The sequence below is a fragment of the Engraulis encrasicolus genome, chromosome 6 (genome assembly GCF_034702125.1).
Source record: "Engraulis encrasicolus isolate BLACKSEA-1 chromosome 6, IST_EnEncr_1.0, whole genome shotgun sequence".
NCBI lineage: Eukaryota > Metazoa > Chordata > Actinopteri > Clupeiformes > Engraulidae > Engraulis > Engraulis encrasicolus.
This window is the reverse complement of record NC_085862.1, coordinates 21,024,339-21,045,911: the sequence shown is the minus strand read 5'-3', so window position 1 is coordinate 21,045,911 and position 21,573 is coordinate 21,024,339. Positions and strand designations below refer to the sequence as shown.

Sequence of the window (21,573 nt, the reverse complement as noted above, 5' to 3'; positions counted from 1 at the left end):
ATTAGCACTGCATTTTTTAATGGCTGATTGGCACGGCTGTCCGCCTCATGTCCACTTTTTAATGCTGGAGATATACACTGATTGGATTACGAAATCTTGAATGTGAGTACCCATAATGAAGTGATTATATAGCCTAAGTGTTGGGTAAAGCACACCTAGGGAGTAACACTCGAACATGAGAGTAATTGGATCTGTGTGCAGATTGATAAAAGAAGCAGTGACTTGGTCAGTGGGTTTTGTCAATTGGAATAGGTTTGGCAAACAAGCCACAAGTCCTTTAACTCCTCTCAGTAAGCAACTCAGACAACTTTTTACTTATCATTTTCACATTTTATATCTATTGCTTGCAGACACATTTTCACATTATATCTCTATTGGTTGTAAGCTAAAGACTATGATCACCTTCATATTTGTTGTTCCTTCCAATGATAGTGTAAAAAGTGAACATTATAAGATATTCTCCAAAAATCAACAATCGCCTCTGCTATTGCCAACAAAGGAAGGCCTGGTTTGTCAGGTTGCTCAGCCAGATTTGCTGTGTGTATATACAGCAAGCACAATAACAGGATTCTTGTCATTTGTAATTTGATTTTAAAACCATTAGTTGGCTGGTGTGTTAAGGAAGTATTGTGTCCTGGTGAGACGTGGTGTAAATCATGCTGAGTGGAGCACACGTCTTAGCTGTCTGCTCCAATGCAAGGTAGGGTGTTGTTGTTAGAGACGGCCCGGGCCCACAGCAGTACCAGAGATTCTTTAAGTATATAGAGATATGCCATTGTAATAGGTTGCTATGGGCACCTAATGTGACCAGGTTCCGGTCTGCCTAAAGGGGCGTGTAATAATACTCCTACAATGAATAGAACAGTCCTTAGGTCTGCCTAAAGGGGGATTTCCACCCCCTCCCCCTTACAATAGTAGAACCCGGAAACAATGGGCCAATGGAACCTCTCTCTCTCTACTCCCTCTGGTACGGCTGCTAAGAGGCTTAGAGGAGCTGGGCTGTTGTTACCTTAGCGTGCCAATCTCGCATCCCATGTCTCACGGGCCCCGTCACCAGGGCTGTCGATGTCGTGATACCAAGCCGTCGACAATCCTCAGTTGGGATGAAGGTCATCATAGTCGACACTTTTTTCCACAATGACATAACATGCAGCACTCACAATATCACTGTATAAACAAAAACACTTGAAAAATTTCAAAATGTAGTGCACACACATATGAAATTGAGCCACGGTCAAATTGTAGACCTATTGCAGGGCATTTTCATATTTCTTTTAACTTGCCACAAGACATGTTACATTTTCTAACCAAATAAGAGCTTTCAGCTGAAATACCTTTTGAATTTGTCTGGTGCCTCAGTCAACAATCAGTGCTGTGGGAAAATCAGACAGCTCTTACAGTCTCCACTCCACTCCACTCTTGGCCTACCTCCATCTGCAGTTGACAGCCTGTCAATGGTGTGAGGAACAGAGGTCATGGACTGTTAGCGTGTGCACTTGGGGATTGCCAATGTAGCCATACACATATAGTGGGCTTTGAGGGCTTCAGCAGATTAGCTTGTTGGCCCCAGGAGGTCTTAGAAACACATTTACGCAGCTTTCTGACGATATAGGGGGATTTCAAAGGGCTCCCACTTCCCACCATTGGAGGAAACTGGAAAAGAGAGGGCACACAGTACAAGGCTTCATACTGTACGATGAGGCCATATGGATCTCAACGTCACACACATTGGTTGCCCATATTCAACCATTGAAAAGAAATACTCATAACGGGTTTCAAAGGTTTGACACATGTTGCTGATAGCTTGGAGAAAGAAAAGTGCACTGTATTATTCATTGTTAATGTATGGTTAGCCCCACTTCTATCAATGTACACAGTAAAAGAAAAAAAAAAGAGTTCATTCAGCACTCAAAGAGTACTCTGGGACCAAATAGAATCTAGATGATGTCAACGACTCTTGATTCTGTAAGGGGTGCATTTTCTTTTACGGTGTAGTATAGGGTGACCAGATGTCCTGGTTTGACCGGGACAGTCCCGGTTTGGAGTTGTGTGTCCCAGGTCCCGAGCAAACCTTCTCGGGACACAAATATGTCCCGGTTTTGGCCACCCACTACATTGCGCCATGTCTATCAGGGTAAATATATGGAAAAGATTACATGTTTACCTGCCACAATTAATGGCAGCCAGCGCTTGTATAGAAAGTCTGAAGGAGCGATTTGTCATTCCTCCCTCTAAAATCGATTAGAATGCAGGAAATTGCATCTAAAAAATACAAATTTTCCGCCCGCCAAATATTGTCCTTCAGTCACGCAGGAAGTGTCCCGGTTTCAGACTACAAAAATCTGGTCACCCTAGTGTAGTATGATATGTCTTGTATTCAGAATAAGTCACCATCTGCTCACGTGTAAACACAGTACACGCATGAGGACGCGCTGCCTGTGATCTGCCCTTCAGGTTTTCTGAAAGCCTATTATTTCCCATCTCCTGTAGACACTGGCATCAGTATTTATTTAAAAGTCATTAGTCTAAAGCCTAGCATGGATGGCGGTATGGACAGGCTGATCACACATAGGGTAGAGGGCAATCAATAAGCTCATAAGGGGCAGCAGCAGAGGGGGATGCGGACCACATGCAAAGTAGCTTGATCTGACAGAGAAAGAGTATCAGGAAGACTTTGCACTGAACTAAGCACTGTAACGATTTTTCGCAATTCTGGCAGTAACTTACTTTAAACCCTGCAACAATCTACTGTATATGAGTATACAGTACACTACTGGGCAGAGCAAAGTATTGTGGGTAATAAACGGATACTGTACAGTACTGATGTACTGTAAATTAATTTACAGTAGTACAATCCCCGGGAAAAAATTGACCAACCACAACGTTGCTCTATTTGAAATTTTCTGACAAAGCCGCCATCTTTGTGCTGCAGGAAAGCCGTTTGAGATATTGGTGAATTTCAAACACTTTGTGAGGTAAGTTCGTTTCAATGTTTCGTTAATAATGTCAAGACAGTTGACAAGAAACAGTTTCTTGTTCAGGATGGTAATTTGCAATGAATTTGTCTTCAGACCATACCTCCGCTAACAGGCCACTATTATAACTACCGGTATGCTAACTTAGCCCTAGGTTGTTTTCACAACTTTGTTGGAAAGTTTGTGTTTTGTTAGAAACAAACTCTACGAAATTTACAATATATATTTGCTCCGAAAGAGCTATAAACTTGTCCAGTGGTGCCAAAACACCCATGTCAGAGTCAAGACCTAGCTAAATGTCCGCTAGCAACATAGCTATCAGTGGTTTCTGGAGGAGGGCTGAAGGGAGTGCTTCCCCGCCGGCCAGAGATTGTTTGCGCCGGCCTCTTCACCTGAAAGAGCTAGCGCTGCATGATGAGGTGGTTCGCTAGCAACAATTAGCTATAGTCTAACGGTTAAATCATGTTGCCTTTGTTGAGGGATGTTTGAAATAGCCCGATGTATTCATAACTTAATATTGGTTTCTTGTTAGAAACGAACACATTTTGAATATAATTTTGTTCTGAAGTTACAACATGCCAAGTTAGTGTTGTAAGCCTGCTGGCGCCAAAGTTAAGAGCTAGCTAAATGTCCGCTAGCAACATTAGAGCTAGCCAAACTGAATAATGAATCTCTTGTCCGCTAGCAACATTAGCTAGCTAAAGTCTTTTTTTTTTGTTAAAAACGAACTCCCTTTGAGTATAATTATGCTCTGAAGATATACAGTTAATGTACTTGAGTCAAAGTAAAACACAAATACCATAGAGAAGAGCTATCTAGAACTTCGTTAGCAACATCAGCTTATCTTTTCGCTGACTCAGAAGCTTGAAGTAGCCACAACCTATGCCTGATTTTTATTGTTAGAAACGAACTCATTTTGACTATACACTTGCTCTAAAGTATGTTTTAACACATGTGCCTTTCCCTGTTCGTTGTGTAAAGGAAGTGAGTAAGTAAACTGATTCTGAACTTGTTATTGTGCACAGTGTGCTGTTTTGTCCCATTCTGTTACTGCCAACTCTGGACTGTTCTCTCTGTTCAGGGAGAAACCACTGTCAGCCATCAGATCGTGTTCTTTTCAATAAATAGGCATTACCTATTTGACAGATTTCTCCTGAAATAATGAGCCCAGAAACACCCAGATGTGTAGGGTGCTTAATTTTTGGCTTGATCAAAGATGCTTAATGTGTATGTTACTGCAATAAATATTTAGATTTCTTTGCCCATCCTTTTTGGATCTACTAGTAGGCCTAGTGATGTTAGAGGTCTTAACAAGTGGGCTATGCATCAGATTTCATTTCAAGTGATGAGTAAAATATCCAGAGATATATATAATCTGTTCTTTGTGCCCTCTAGCTTAGCACACTGAATTCTTTGAGCCATCTGGTGTCAATCCGTGTGGCAAAATGATCAATGAAAACAATTTAAGAAATGCATCTTATAGATGTTTCATATTGTAGGTCTACAGCCTATTGTGTCATGGTGGTGTTATCATTTTTCAAACTTTATTTTTGTGTAATAATTAGGCATATTGATACATAATCATGTTCATGTTTTGTGCTGTCTTGCTTTGCAGATGACAGAATATTGCTGAAGGATCCTACATGGAAGCTGTCTGATTACACGGAGTGATTCCTCTGGTGTGGTGTACCTCAGAGAAATAAACACTGTTGCAAGAGGTGAGTTCAAGTTTATAAAGTCACACAAAACCTATCCATGTATTTTTAAAAAGTCAAAGTTCTAACTTGCTCTGTATTTCATGCTGTCAATATGAGATGCATTCTAATGTTGTGTGTTATTATTGCAGCTGAGAAGATGGCCAAGATATCCTTATTGCTGGATGGTAGCTCTGGTCGTAGTGGACCATATCTGCAAATGCTTCTGAACATTGACAGAATTTCTAAAGGTTAGCAACCATTCACAAATTTACACCACATGTATGTGTGTTTCAAATGTCTTAACAGTTTGAAGCACACACTGTTAATCAGAGATGCGTCCTGTTCATGCCGTGTGTTATTTTGACAGGATAGTTAAGGAATAATGGCAGCTGCCTGGTTACAGTAATTTAATCCCCTTTGTAGCACCATGTCTAAAAATGCTGAGAAAAATCAGTTTGTAAATGTAAGCATTTTTTTATAACTCTGCACCAAATGTGTGTTTCAAATGTCTACTATCTAACAGTCTGAATAACACACTCATACATGACATGACCAATATGTTATGTGCTCGTAGCGGCAGTTTACAAACGCACCCTTAGTGCCTTCTGCTGTTAGGCCAATGACACTGAGCCCACCGTTTCATTGATTGGAGTATTTGGGTTACATTTTGTCAATTTGTTGTATTTTCCAGGATCGTTGAGGACTCCTCCTCTATGTTTGACATCTTAGATTAGATTTAGATTTAGATTTAATTTCAAGTGATGAGTAAAATATCCAGAAAGAGAGATAATCTGCTCTTTTTGCCCTCCAGTTTAGCACACTGAATTCTTTGAGCCATCTGTTGTCAATCCGTCTGGGAAAATGATCAATGATATAAAACAAACAAACAAAAAAAACATTTTACATGTATACAGACATGTATCTTTTAGATGTTTCATACTCTAGGCCTATTCATCATCATATTGTGTCGTGGTGGTGACGGTGTTCTCATTTTTTATTATTTTCTTGTAATAATTAGGCCTATAAATGCATAATCATGTTCACGTTTTGTGCTGTCATGCTTTGCAGATGACTGAGAACATTACTGAAGGATCCTACATGGAAGCTGTCTGATTACACTGAGTGATTCCTCTGGTGTGGTGTACCTCAGAGAAAATAAACACTGTTGCAAGAGGTGAGTTTAAGTTCATGAATTCACACAAAACCAATCCATGTATTTTATAAAAGTCAAAGTGCTAAACATGCTATGTATTTCATGCTGTCAATATGAGATGCAAATTAATGTTGTGTGTTAATGTTGTGTTTAGCTGAGAAGATATACTTATTGCTGGATGGTTGCTCTCTGGTCGTACTTGAGCCCCCTGGACCATGTCTGCAAATGATTGTGTTTGATATGAAGTACTATTTGTACATAGTTTGTTTGCACAGGCAAAACTCCTTCTTCTTGTGGACATAGTTTTCGTTTTTGGAATATGACAGAACTGTAGGGTCATGCTTTTCTGGTAGTTTCATCAATAATTTTGGTTTCACTTTTATGATTGTATGTGAAGTAACTTGCTGTATATTTGTATATAGTTCGCTTGCAGAGACAAGACTCCTTGCTCTTGTGGATTTGTTCTTGACATAGGTTTCAGTTTTGGAATATGACAGAACTGTAGGGTCATGCTTTTCTGTATATTTGTATATAGTTCGTTTGCACAGACAAGACTCCTTGGTCTGGTCTTGTGGACTTGTTCTTGACGTAGGTTTCAGGTTTGGAATATGACAGAACTGTAGGGTCATGCTTTTCTGGTAGTTTCATCAATATTTTTTTGTTTTGTTCTGTGATTGCATGTGAAGTACAACTTCCTGTATGTTTGTATATAGTTCGCTTGCACAGATAAGACTCCTTGCTCTTCTGGAAACTTGACGTAGGTTTTAATTTTGGAATCTGAGGATTATATATGGATTATAGAATATGAAAATGGATTTTTGACATAGGACTCTATTTCCTAGTTAACAAGGGTATTGTAGATTTGTGGGGACACTAAATATGTAGACATGCTTGTGTGTTGTGCAGTCATTCAGATAGCATAAAGAAAGTGTACAAATCATCCACTAGATGGCACTGTCAAACCACAAATGGAAGAGCAGAGACGAATGATCCTAAGAATTAATTCTGATTGGGAAAATTGCACTTTTCATACATGAAAAGGGAGATCTTATCCATGGTCCACCATTTTGTATTTCCAGAAATAGACATTTTTAGCTGAAAAGCTTAATATACCGGTAATAATTTGGTCATACTAGTAAACATTATTTCATTACCGGTATTTAGTAAATATTAATGAAAACCAAGATAGAATTTGGCAGTAGACGGCACAGTTTCACTGAGCAACATAGTTGCAATACCTATTCTGGCCATCTTTTTAGAGCTTCTTATCTACTAAAGATGTACCGTAGACATGCTTGTGTGTTCTGCAGTCATTCAGATAACATAAAGAAATTGTACAAATCATCCACTAGATGGCACTCTAAGACCACAAATGGAAGAGCAATGACGAATGATGAATTAGGCCAGGGGTTCCCTTACATGGCAAGGTCCCCAGTATACTAGTGGATCTTAGCTGAGTCCCTCACCCTTAAAGGTGCACTGAGTAATATTTTAGTAGGTTCTTTTCAGAAGTTATACTGCCCATACACAAATGTTGCCTTTTTCGTGACTACTTGCCACCCCCATCACATTGTAAGAATTCATTGTGACTGGGAAAATGGCACTTTTCATACATGAAAAGGGAGATCTTATCCATGGTCCGCCATTTTTGAATTTCCAGAAATAGACATTTTAGCTGAAAAGCTTAACATAATTTGGTCATATTAGTAAATATTAGTTCATTATTTAGTAAATACTAATGAAAACCAAGATAGAATTTGGCATTAGACGGCACAGTTTCACTGAGCAGTATAGTTGCAATACCTATTCTGGCCACCATCCTACACAGTGCACCGTTAATATGGAATATTACTGCCAATAGGCCATCTTTTCCGCCCTTCACATCTCTATTGGCACATTCCTAAATCGTGGAAACATACTGTAAGACACATGGGTCTAAGAGGGTAGGCTATGCCTTTTCCCCCACACATATAGGCGTACACATTCTACATGAGGGGTGCTGGTCACAGGGCCAGTTTTTCAAAATTCCTTCCATTAAAAGGACTGAACAACATATTACACATTTATGTCTATATTCACATTCATTACACATTCATTTCTATATGCAGCCCGATGTCTCCTCTGCTGTGTCAAGGAAGGCCTGTCACCTAACTCATTACAACTGTAAAACAAAGCCTGGGGAATATTAGTACACTCATCCCAACTGTCCCTTCTCTTAATGTTTTTTTTGTATTGCTCCCAAACCCAAGTTAACTACAACAACTTGACTAGGCTTTTGATCCCTCTGTCTTTCAAGCACTTGTGGTTGTGGTTCAAGCACTTGATGTATTTACTCCAGGAGGAAAATGCGAAGGAAATTGTAATTCAAATCGTTTGTAACAAAAACGGAAATTGGTAAAAAATAATAATAATAATAATAATAATATTTTTTTTTCCTTCTTTTTTTTTAACTTTCTTTTTTTCGTAAACTATGGCGGCCAAATTTAAACTATGGCGGGCAGCCATAGTTTACTCACTGTAAGGGAAACACTGGTAGTGTGAATTCGTAGAGGGATGCGATTTGACATTGGTGAAACCCCAACATCATACAAATTAGATGGTCCCAAAGCTTTCACGAAAAGATCAAATTTGGCAATAGGCAGCACAGTTTCAATGAGAATCATAGTTGCAATACCTACTCTGGCCACAAACGTACATGGTGCACCTTTAAAACAACTGTGAATCCCAGTGTAATGTAATGTAATGCTGCAAGATGCTAAGTGTGTCTGTCTTTTTTTTTAGGTCACTGCTACTGCAGCAGATGTCGCAAGTCTTTCTCTGCCCAACGCCCCAAGGCTGTTTGCACTTGGTAAGGTGAACACAATGGAATGAGTAATTAAGCTTAGTCAGATACTTTTGTCAGATACTGACTTAAGTCAGCACAGACTTTAGCCAACAATGAAACCAGTTGGAATGTCACACTTTTTTCCAGGTCAAAGTTGGAGCGTTCCTATTCATTTTTTCTACAGGGAGACATTAAAAGAGATACTAGGTGAATAGGCTAAAATTTGAGTAGTTTGAGTAAAACTTCAGTAGCTAATTCAAACTTTGACAAAGATTTTTTTTGTAGCCTATTGCAAGTTGTCTGAAAATGATGATTAAATATGCATGAGATGACAACCAGGCAAGTGTTGAGGGGGTGTTAGGAGACTGATGAGAGATGGGGTGCTTAGTGTCATTTGGGGGCATTTTGGCCTATTTTATTTTTAATAGGCCTACTAAGGGTTTTGATGAGGTCAATGGGGTGTTGGGGAAACTTACTATGAGAACCACTGCTCTATCATGATAAAAACCTATTTTATCAAGCTATCTACCCAACCCGCCATCAGACATGACAGCTAAGTCATGGAGTAAGGTTGGCAGTTCTCATGTTCACTGTCCCTTGGTCGCTAATAACTACAGTATGCTCAAAATTCACCATTTATGACTTTTTTTTAGCTAAATCCTCTCCCCCCTAGTCTGAGACTGTTATACAAGCGTGTGCACCTGCGTTTGCGCGCTTGCACTGCGCCGCCCCGCGCCGCGCCCTTGTCACCTTTTTCACCCCTGACCTGTTTGCATGCCTGCAGTTTCTACATGGCGCTTCGCGTGCATAGTAGGCTGTATCAACATGGTATAATTTCGCAACATCGGCAACCTCGTATGCATTTAAGATAGTGTTAGTCATGTCAACGTTATTGTTTTGAAACTGAAAGATGTAATTGCTGTCAATACCAACAGACAGTCAATTAGTTTCTAGTCGCTGAAACACCTTAAATAACAGCGACAGATAAGAGAGAAGGTGGGAGTCTTTGACAGTGAGAGAAGGCGGGACATATCTCATGCCTGGTTTTTTTTAATTGACAAGTTTTTTTTTTCTTCTTGTAGGCCCATGTAGACCATCCTAATTTGAGTTTCTAATTTCTAATATATTCGTTTCAGTAGCCTACAATCTTAAATAGCCCTAGTGTAATATTGTATGCAATAATTTGTTTCAGTAGGCCTACATTGGATAGGCATAGCCTACTACTGTAGGCCTATACAATTTAGACTGATAGGTTGGCAAATAGCCTACATTTCCATTGTGGAATATTATATTGGACCTACATAGGTTATCTACACAGTACATATGCAAATTATAATTAATTATTTTATTTTATTAATTTATAAAATATTTTTATTTTATTTATTATTTATTATTATTATTTTTGGATTTCGCGCGCTATGCGATTAATCACAGAAAGTCATTGAGTTAATGCGATTAAAGATTTTCATTTTTGCCCACCCCTAATTGAAAGAAAAATGTCTGCACACTTAAATCCCCTTTGTGTTCTTTTTAATAGGCCAAGCTTTCGGTCTACTGACCTTCCTCAGGGCTCAGTCCGGCTAAACACAGATGCCCACCCCTAATTAAAAGTAATCCGTTATGTTACTACGTTACCCATAAATAACAGTAACGCGTCTACTCGTGCGTTACCAACAATTAAAACTCGTTTGGGATGCGTCTCCGCCTTCAGCAGCCGCCTGCAGCAGCCTCCTTTAGATGCACCGGAAGTGCTGCATGTTAATCAATCATTGTAACTGTGGGATGATGACAGGACATTGTCAGCATATTGCACGTTTGATTTGACATTGGACATTGGATAACAACAGGCATTCCCTAAACAAGCATCACCGGGGGCTGAATGGAGGGAGCGCTTATACTGTGTTTACGCAGCATGCATCAAGCATAGAAATAGGAACAACATGAAATATCACTTCAATAAGACTAACCAAAATTGGGTGTGAAAAAGGCTGGATAGTGTAAGACTCACGAGAATTAAACTTTTTTCAGAATTCCTAATTGTATCCTATTGTGATTACAGGTTCATTCTCAGAATAAACCCAGAGGGCTCCAAATGCCAGGCCAAGTCCATCACCAGCAAGAAGACCGGTAAAAAGGTGCAAAGGAAGAGCAGCAGTGTCAACCCTATTGTTGCTTCATTCATCAGGGAACTTGTTGATTTTGACTGGCTGAATTATTAATGCTTGACCTTTTGAAGTTCCAATCACTTGTTTCTTTTAAGTAGTTCAGTCCGAGCATTGCACCAAAGGCTCGAGGCCCTGTTGTTCTTGCTGTGTTTTCCCCCCTTCTCCCCGTTTCAAAACTTATTTGGCACAGTTTTTCGATATTGTGTCATGTATAAGACTTTTAAAAGAGTGACTCTATTGCGCACCCTAGCACAGAGATGTTCGGGGCTGGAATATAGTTATAGTTATAGAATATAGTTGAAGCTACGGACTCTGGACCTTCTTTGTGGTATGTACTTATCTCATTAAGATGAACAAAAAAAGGTCAATACGAGCATATGGCCACGCCCAACAGGAAATGAGATATTGGACTGTTTTCCATTTTGCATACATTGGAATTTGAAGCACCCACCACAAACCATACAACAGTTTTGTCTTGGTTAATGTTTGGGGTATCTCATTTTAATAGAATAGAATCTTTTTATTTGTCAATGTGAATGAAATAAAAAAAGAAAAATATGTATACAACTGAAGAGTTCAGATGCAAAACCCCCTAACTCCATTTCTGAAGACCTGCACTTTTATATTTTTAGAGAACCCCATTGTTGGTTTGGTTTACATTCATGTACTTGATAATACATATGAATAGTTATATTACATAAATAAAATTTAAAAAATGTGGAATTTTGATAGCTTTGTATTAAATAGAAATGAAACAAGATTATTTTCTGAAATGGCACTTATGGGGTTTTGCATCTAAACTCTTCAACTATATACAAAGGTTATGGATTGTGCATTTGTGAGAAGCAGGACCCCCTTCCTACTGGAGTATGTTGTTAAATTGTTAACCAGTTTTAATTAAACATTTTGATTGCATCTCTTTGTATTTGCAGCATTTCTTTACCTTGTAGCTTTTAAAAACTTTTTAATGTGTTTTTGATCTGACTGGTAACTAGAATATCTGAATTATAGGAGAATGTGATGCCTTTGTAGAGCTCCCTGACATTCTCTTGCGGAATGTTGTAAAGTAAAATACAACAAAAATACTGTAAAACAAACTACAGTAGTTGAAAAAGTTACTGGCAGCTGGATGCCATTAAAGTACTGTACTCCTTACAATAATTTGGATCAGTACTGTAAATCGATATACAGTAATTGGAATTGGTACTGTAAACTGATATACAGTAATTTGAATGTTACTGGCAGCTGGATGCCAGTAAAGTACTGTACTCCTTACAGTAGTTTGGATTGGTACTGTAAACTGACATACAGTACTTTAGATTGGTACTGTAACTGGATTAACAGTAGTGCTGATTGGTACTGTAAACCAATATACAGTAAGGGTACTGTAAATTATATTACAGTAATTTATTGGCATCCAGCTGCCAGTAAGTTACTGTAAAAACTACAATAATGTTTTTACAGTGAGGAGTTGAACTAAGTGGAGCTGAGTGGGTCCCTGGTTGTTTAAATCTAAGATGCTGTTGTGTGTGTGTGTGTGTGTGTGTGTGTGTGTGTGTGTGTGTGTGTGTATGTGTGTGTGTGTTTTTTTTTAAAGAAAGCATTGGAATATGTAAATCAAGACAATAGCTGTTACGAAATGCAATTGCAGTAAAATTATTCAGCAGCACTTGAAAAATGACACTTGGAATATTCCAAACCTGTACCACCTGCTGACACGTAAATGGTGACTCAGAGAAAAAAGGAGGAGGGGAAAAAAAGAAAAGAGAAAGAGGAAAATGAGCTGACGCAAGGGGGTCGCAGTCTTGTATTTCAACAAAACGTTATCAAATGCACAGTGCTCTGGCATATTCTGGAGCTCTGTTTCTGTTTTTTTCTGTACTTGATGTTCGCAATCTGCAATAGCATCTATTATACAAGACAAGGGAAAGATGCCGCAAGCCTATAGGGATGAATTCCAGGGCCAAAGGTACAGTAATATAAGACTGCCAAAGACCAGCTGTCAGGAGACCACAGAGCAACAGAGGAAATGTACAGCACATACACAGTAAGAAAAATGCAGTGTTGAGTCAGCACTTAGATAGTACTCTGAGACCAAATACACTCTAGAAAATGTTAAATCCACTCTCCAAGTTTGACTGTGTAGACACGGAGAGAGAGAGAGAGAGAGAGAGAGAGAGAGAGAGAGAGAGAGAGAGAGAGAGAGAGAGAGAGAGAGAGAAAGAGAGAGAGAGAGAGAAACCCACACACGTACATCTGCAGTGAGCAGTAGCTGTCATGTAGTAGTCCTCCCATTGCTGTTTTTTGTTTATATTATAGCACAAGGGTTTAGAGGATGCTTATGTAACAGGCACATATGCATATATGCTTTGGGCCAGGCCCAGGACAAAGTCATCTAAAAGGGCCCCAAACTCAACACATATTGAGGAGCCAATCTGGGCCCCCTTCTCTCCCTGGGCCCAGGACAACTGCCACGTTTGTCCACCCTTGGCGGCGGGCCTGCATTGAAACACTGTCCCCCTCTGGGCCTTGCAGCGGAGCCTATAGGGGCGGGACTGCAGTGTGACTTTAGGTCAAATGTCAACAGCATTCATCGTGAACTGTGAACATCAAGTACCCTGGGAAGGAACTCGAACAATGGGATTCATTGAACTATTTCCCCTTTAAAGCTTCATTTCAAATGCACACATCAATATTCAGTGTGGTTGCTCTGTAACATCAAGATATTGTGTGGGTGAGTTATTGGAAAATGGTCTAGTGAGCCTGCTGGCCAGGTTATATTTGGTTTATACTGGAAATTATCTCTTTAATCGCATACAAAGAGTCTGCTATATGCTGCCAGACAGTTAGGCAGTTGCTCGGTGGTTGTTTGGAAAGCGGTTTGCTTTTTGGAGGGTTTGCCTGCCATGTAGGACTGTTCACGCCTGTCACAACCAGGCAAGCACACCAGGGAATTGCAGGGCCCCTAGAAATGACTGATTCTGGCCCTACCATATGGTAGGGCACTCGTTTGCTATGTGGCCGACCTGGGTTTGATTGCCGGCCCGGGTCCTTTGCCGACCCCTCCTATCTATCTCTGCCCACTCACTTCCTGTCACTACTATCACTGTCCTGTCAAATAAAGGCAATAAGAGGCCCAAAAACATTAAAAAAGAGAGAAAAAGACTGATTCTGCACATGTAGCAATGACAACTTTGAGTGTGTGACAGCATCTCCCTTGATTCAATGTCCGAAAAGTTCAATGACACTGCTTTCAAAAACCCTCTCCAGAGGACAACGAAAAGTGACAATGTAGACAAGCATGAATGTGTGTGCCACCAATAGAATACACGTGGGTTATAACAGGCTGGCTAGTAAGAAAACATACATGGTACAGTAATGTAGCTTGCATTACATTAATGTTATAGCCAGAGTTGTACAAAGTAAGAGTAGAAGTAATCCACTACCACAATATTACATGATTTCAACAATGTAATATCATGCTACTAGTGTAATTGCTTCTACTTCTACTTCATACAACTCTGGGTATAGCTATCTTGTCAGTCCTGTGTGTGTGTGTGTGTGTGCACGTGTATGTGTGCGTGTGTGTATGTGTGTGTGTTTGTGTGTGTGTGTGTGTGTGTGTGTATGTGTGTGTGTGTGTGTGTGTGTGTGTGTGTGTGTGCGTGTGTGTGCGTGTGTGTATGTGTGTCTGTGTGCGTGTGTGTATGTGTGTGTGTTTGTGTGTGTGTGTGTGTGTGTGTGTATGTGTGTGTGTGTGCGTGCGTGCACAGGGTGGGGGGTGTAAGTCCCTCTTTGCCTATGGGCCCCCAGATAACTTCAAAGGGGCCTGGGGCTGTTGACCTTGTTTCCTGTGTAGATAGAGCAGCTTTTGCTGTGTGGTTTCTGCTTTGGTCAGTGTGAATCATTGCCTTCCAGGTAAAGCTATTCAATTTTCTTGAATTTTACAGGGGCAACAGGTGAGGATAACAGGTCAGCATGGGAGGAGCGCCTTTTCCACTGACCTACTTCCAAGCATTAGGAAGAAGACCAATACTGTATTGATTTCACAGCAGCCCAAGACACCAGATTTTACACTTCGTGAGTAGCGCTAGAGGCTTCCTCCCCTAATAAAGGTATCTGTGTGTGTGTGTGTGTGTGTGTGTGTGTGTGTGTGTGTGTGTGTGTGTGTGTGTGTGTGTGTGTGTGTGTGTGTGTGTGTGTGTGTGTGTGTGTGTGAGTGAGTGAGTGAGTGAGAGAGAGAGAGAGAAAGAGAGAATAAAAGAAAGAGAAAGAGAGAGAATAAAAGAAAGAGAAAGAGAGAGAGGTGTGTGTGTGCATGTATATGATTGTATACTTGTGTGGGTGAATGCGTGCATATGTTTGTATGTGTGTGTGTGCGCACAAGCGTGCATGCACATGTAAGTACGGTATGTGTTTCCATTTGTATCCTGTTTATGTGTGTTTGTAAGTGTGTGTGTGTGTGTGTGTGTGTGTGTGTGTGTGTGTGTGTGTGTGTGTGTGTGTGTGTGGGTGCGTGTGTGTGTGTGTGTGTGCGTGTGTGTGTGTGTGTGTGTGTGTGTGTGTGTGTGTGTGTGTGTGTGTGTGTGTGTGAGTGAGTGTGTTGCCTCAAACAGCTGTGTTTTGTCCATTTAAAAAATGCGTACGTGTATGTCCTTGCTCCAAACACTCAACACAGTCGGTCAGAGGGTTCATAAGATGCTAGAGTACATCACATGTATGTGCGACTTCACTTATGGGTGCCCTTTGACCTCTGCAGTCAGGGCCACCGACAGCTTCAGCCAGACCCAGGTCAACGTATATAAAAGCCCCCCACCCAATATATACAATGTAATGAGGGGCCAATTCTGGGTCCCCTTTATCTCTTTGTCGTGGTGACGTCTGCATCCTGGCTCCAAGGCCCACGATTATTCATGCTCCATACAGCAATGAGGAACATCAATGACACTTTCATAAGCAGCTCAGCAGCTTCTCACAGTCCTCCCACATTTCAAGGAATCATTCCGTCAACCTTTGATCTGAAACATTTTATACTAAAAAAAAACACTTTGAAGATATTAAGCGCTCGGCATCACTCCATTGGCCACCACATCCATGATTCTTTCAGGTCACCTCATTTCAGAGGGCTCCTGATCTTCTTTGCAAATTTACCAAATCATTTTCCACTGCTTATATGGTGTGACCCTAAAACATATTTTTTTACAAGCCTACTATCCTGACTCAGATGTACATTTGTACATGTTATTTAGATGTACTGTTTAGTTCTGTACAGTATGTGATTTGTTTCTGTGTGCGTTTTTTGTTTACGTTGTGATTTCATACATGAATGCTTTGTGGAAGGTACGTACATATTTCCCCTAGGCCATATTTGTGCAGAGCATTAAAACTATTTCATATTGTGATTTTGCACCATTGTTGATAATACATTGACAGATCAGTTGATTGACAGGTAACACCAATAGTATTAAATGTCATGCTGAAAGTAGACTCAACAGAGTTTTTTTCCCCCAGTTTTTATCCCAGCTCCTCTCTTTATACAGTAAAAATGTTGTGTTAACTCAACTCTTAGTCGATTTAACACATTCTAGAGTGCATTGTGTCCCAGGGTACAGTGTTGAATTAAGACTGGCTTTTTCCTACGGCAGCTCTCCTCTGTTTGGACTGTTGCTATGCAATCCATTGAAAACTGAATAAAGGTCACCTTCACCATCCAGATTGTAATCTCCCTGCTATAAAATAGTATATCGTACAATTGCAGAGAATTTGATGATGGTGGACAGAGGGAGAGAGAGAGAGAGAGAGAGAGAGGAGTCTGCCACATGAGGATAAAATAATTCGATAGCCAAATAAAGTCCTGAAAAGAGGGAAGCATTAACCGTTCCTCTCAGAAGTCATACGAAGTGGAATGGAATGACCAGGGGAACAAGCCTGTTTCAGGATCCTGCTCACAGGCTGCTGATAGATTTTGCTGGGCCCAGGACAAAGTCATCTGAAAGGGGCCGCTTCTCAATACCTACAATGTAAAGAAGACCCCCCCCCCTCTCTCCCAGGACCTGGGACAACTGATCCAGAGATTCTTTAAAGGCCAACTTCCGATAAAACACAGTTTTACTCACTCCTTTTGAAGATCGGACGGTCACCCCAAGTTAAACTCACTTGCAAGGCTCTCATAGCGGTGCGTCACCTCGCCTGGCTGTGTTTCCCGGTGTTTCCCAATTGACATAAATAATGCAGAGAAACGAGCGAATCACGAAAGCCTTTCTGTGTTTCGTCACGTCGAAAGAAGGCCTTGCCCAAAAAGGTTTATGTCGACCCATTTTTCTAAAAACATGTCGAGTAATTTTTTTCTGCTTGTTTTCAATACAAGCAACGTCTGGTGGCCCGAAATCTAGCTTAGCTTAGCTATCAGCTGGTTGCTACTCTCAGGTACACACACAGCACAAAGCCTCATCCATACAGCAAGCCCACTCTGGTTGCTCCGTGCCTGCAGCTCGCCTAGGGGTCGCTGTCGAAAGAGTACAGCCCTGAATGGAGCATGCACGCCTCCGTTGGCGCCCCTATAGTGCAGTACCACCCGGGGAAGTGGCAACTCTGTTTCCCATTACATTCTCTCCAAGAACCGGAGGACTGAGCCAATCAGAGACGCATTTCCATGAGAGCAGGAAGAGTGAGCCAATCAGAGACGCATTTCCACGAGAAACACGGAACACCCTCTCGTTTCTCCACAAGCCACCTTGCTGGCTTGCAAAAACGGCTTGAAACAAAGCAACCAGAACGTTTTTTAAAACAGGACCAACGCGTAACACATTCAATAACATTGGGGAACACAGCAATATTAATCAAATGACGTTGAGAGGCTATCTTTAAGTATATAGAGATATGCCAACATAATAGGTTTCTATGGGCACCTAACGTGACTAGGTTCCGGTCTGCCTAAAGGGGCGTGTCATAATGCTCCTAGCATTGAATAGAACAGTCCTTAGGTCTGCCTAAAGGGGGATTTCCCCCCCTCCCCCTTGCAATAATAGAACCCGGAAACAATGGGCCAATGGAACCTCTCTCTCTCTACTCTCTCTGACTGATCTGTGTGTGTCTTCGTCATCCCTCCGTCCCCTGTGAGCTTCCCTGCTACCCAGTCCCTACCCTATGTGGCCATCACAGTGAATAAGCAGTCCGCGTCTTACAGGAAAGATATGTGAAGTTAAGCTTCAACTGGACATCCTGCAAAAGGTGAGATATCCCAACGGGTTTCCCCGGACGGACACTCTGTCCTCCTCTCGCATTGTGTACACATATAGTCCCTTGAGGCCATACAGTCCTTTAGGTCCATCCTTTGAGATGTCAGTGAAATGAATATGATAGATTTCGATATCAGTGTGATGAATGGGTCAATGACATTTTTTTTGGAGAGTGGGGCTCAGATGTCAGGAGGTACTATCACATTTAATGCCCATAAATGAATTAGAAATTGGTAGTTGATATACTGCAATGAATATGCTTCTTAGATAATCCACTAAAAACAAAAAAAATAACAGTGGCATTAGTTGAGGTTGACATGTGCTAGCCTAAAAGGTCATTGACCCTGAAACGTCTCTGTGTCAGTGTTCTGATTCCATCAGAGTTAGGCCAGGCATTACTCAAGCTGTTGGCTGTTTGTCTCTGAAGGCGCCGAGTTTATGCATTCACTCTCACTCTCGTAAATCAAGTGATGAGATTAACAGTGAGACTGGCTGCCCCTTTTAACTCATTTTGTTCTCCCTCGGCACCATGTATGGCGATGCGGAAAATCATCACATAACATGGGAGAGAATTGCTTTTGTTGAATGTTGAGATCACATTGTTTCAAAGTCTTGACACCTGCGCCAAAAGCTTTTCTGCTCTGGCGGAGAAATCCCCCTGCCCTCGCAGCAAAAGCATGTTTCTCCAAAGCCAAGTTCAGACTGTATTTATGAATGCTGTATAGGGTGCAAAGTGGAGGGAAACTTTGTATTTATATTGATGGACTCTGGAGTCTTAATCACTGTAACTCAGCAGCAGGCTTCCAGATCAATACACACTCATTCCTTTTGCTTACAAGGTAGAGTGTATTTCTCTGCACACTGCTCTCACACTGACTTGAACTAAATAATGGTGCGCTTATGCTGCCAGTTTCATATACCCCAAACTACAACAGTCTGAAATGATAGCAATAGACAATTTCACCAAAACTGTCTCACAGACCAACTGTAGGTGTGGAAGGCAAACGCAAAAATAATGGGGAAAATGATAAAATCACATTTAGATATCAAGGTTACATAGAAACTACTACTTTCTTGTAGTTCTGTTTATTAGAGAAGATCAGGGAGTTAATTTATCAATCAATAACTAGGCCTTCAGTTGCCTCCAATTGACAGAGGTACTGGATATCCCCAAAGTGCTCCAACCTTGGCAACAATAATGGACATGGTGCGTTTCAATGATTACATTACATTACATTACATTGCATTACTCTTATCTGACATTAGGGCTGCTCGATTATGGGAAAAATCAATATCACGATTATTGCAGTAACTATTCAGTCAATAAAAATTGTGCAAAACAATTCACAATCTTCCCTCCCTTCAGCAGTGTGAGTGGAGGGCCATAGAGAAACACACAGTGGTGTTCTGCATGAGTGTTGGTTAGCAAGTCTGCTCTGCACTCGCACTGGCTCAAGTAGAAGGGAATGTATTGTGCTTGGTGTAGCCTACCTTTTGGCAGTATAGACAAATGACAGAAAATTGTTTCAACTTGATTTTATGAAATTTGATATATTGCACAGCCCTAGCTGACATGTTTGCCCAAAGCCACTCAGTTATTACACACTGCTTACAGTGGCTGGAGCAATGTGGTATGACATACCATGTTAAAGGGCACTTCAGCCATGGATGAAGGTGTAGAGGTATACCTTATTCTTTTTGGTCAGTTGATTCAAACCAGCAACCCTATGATCCAAAGAGCAGCTCTTTAGTCTAATCATTAGATCACGGCTGATTTTTAATTAAGGGGATTTCATGATTTATTTTAGATTCGATTTAAGTTTGGCTGCCACCTGACATGCTACAGCAGGAATTGGACGTCCAAACAGCTTGAAAGCCCAACAGTCATGGCCTTGCACTCTGAAGCACAATCTAGTTCTTTTGATCAGGTGATGGAGGAAGAGGAAACAGGAAGTTCTGAGAAAATCCTCAAAAAGGCGAAATCCTTTTTTCATCTATGTCTCGCTGACCTACATGTGGAAGCCGGTGTCCTTCAGCAAGTGAATGGTCTATTCACACCCCCAACACATCTCTCCCCGTCACGTGAAGCCTACCATTTCAGGGTCAGCAGCACCATAAAATACAACAATCTCTCTCTCTCTCTCTCTTTCTCTCTCTCTCTCTCTCTCTCTCTCTCTCTCTCTCTCTCTCTCTCTCTCTCTCTCTCTCTCTCTCTCTCTCTCTCTGTGAGCTCACTGTTTTGTAGCATTGTGAGAGAGCAACTCATCAATGCTCAATGGGTGGCTTCAATAGAGAATGGGTTGGTTAGAGTGTGCATTGGATGTGTGTAGTGAATTATTGGGTTTGTAAAGAAGCTATACAACCCATGACAATAATAACACAGTTCAGCAGTGCTGTACCATACATAAATAAGGTTAACTACATTGTTTTTGAGGAAAACTCTAATCTAAGTTAATTTCATTAATCGATCCAAGAGAAATCTATAGCCACGTGTGCTGACCCATTTACGGTTGCAAAGGGCTGGGTATTTGTTGAGAGTATAACAAACAATGGCTGACCCTGGTATCTATAAGCATCTGGTGATTCTAGCATTCAACATTCTTGGCGTATTTGTTTCAAAAGGAGGTTAACCTTTGGGCAGCCATGTCATAAAATAAAATAACAATAATATAATATACAGAGAAATAGAGCAGCTGAAAATGTATTCTGTAGCTGAAGACAGATGCGGGATAATACCTACCCTTATCCATACAAAAATATATTGGTAAAAAAAAATCTAGGTCAAGGGAAAAACGAGGAGAAGGTATTCAGGGATCATAACTCTGGCTCACTGGTATTTACCTTTTGAAGACTTTCTGGGCTTCCTGCTGCCTTGTTTGCTGTTAGTCTTTGTATTGGTTTGGTACCCAGGGAAACTCTGTTGTTATTCTTCCCTTGATAACACGTATGGTGCTCCATGTGAGCATCTTTCAACATGTAAACACACTTTTCAAGTTTCTATTTTGTAAGCTTACTGCATTTGCTGCAGGAGTGCTGTGTACAGGTAATGAAAGTGAAAGTGAAAGCCCAACTGGGAAACTCCAACTCCCATTGTCATTGTGACACAGCATTTCACAGCACACAAGTGTTCACTGCACCCAACAAAATTGCATTTATGCCTCACCCGTGCAACGGTCCAGCCCCCAATGGCGCCCCAAGAGAGCAGTGCGGCGGTACGGTACCAGGGTAGCTCAGTCATGGAGGAAGATGGGGGAGCGCACTGGTTAATTACTCCCCCACCACCCTGGCGGGTCGGGAGTTGAACCAGCAACCTTTGGGCTACAAGTCTGAAGCCCTAACTGCTTACCCATGACAGGTAGGGCTGCAGATAGCTTTTGCCAGGCCCGGGACAAAGTAATCTGAAAGGGCCTCCCATCCAATACGATGTAATGAAACCCCCATTTTGGTCCCCCTCTCTACTTGGGCCCGGGATAGTTAACCTCTTTGCTCAGTCCTCTGTTGACTTCCCTGGGGCACAGGGC

General features: G+C 41.1%; 1 long non-coding RNA gene across 1 annotated transcript; it reads left to right on the top strand.

Moving 5' to 3' along the window:
• The first annotated feature begins 2,885 nt into the window (after positions 1–2,885).
• LOC134450864 (uncharacterized) lies at positions 2,886–11,729 on the top strand. The gene is made up of 6 exons (XR_010035163.1): positions 2,886–2,975; positions 4,591–4,693; positions 4,822–4,920; positions 5,741–5,846; positions 8,607–8,673; positions 10,709–11,729. It is a non-coding gene; the product is annotated as an uncharacterized LOC134450864 (long non-coding RNA).
• Positions 11,730–21,573: the final 9,844 nt, after the last annotated feature.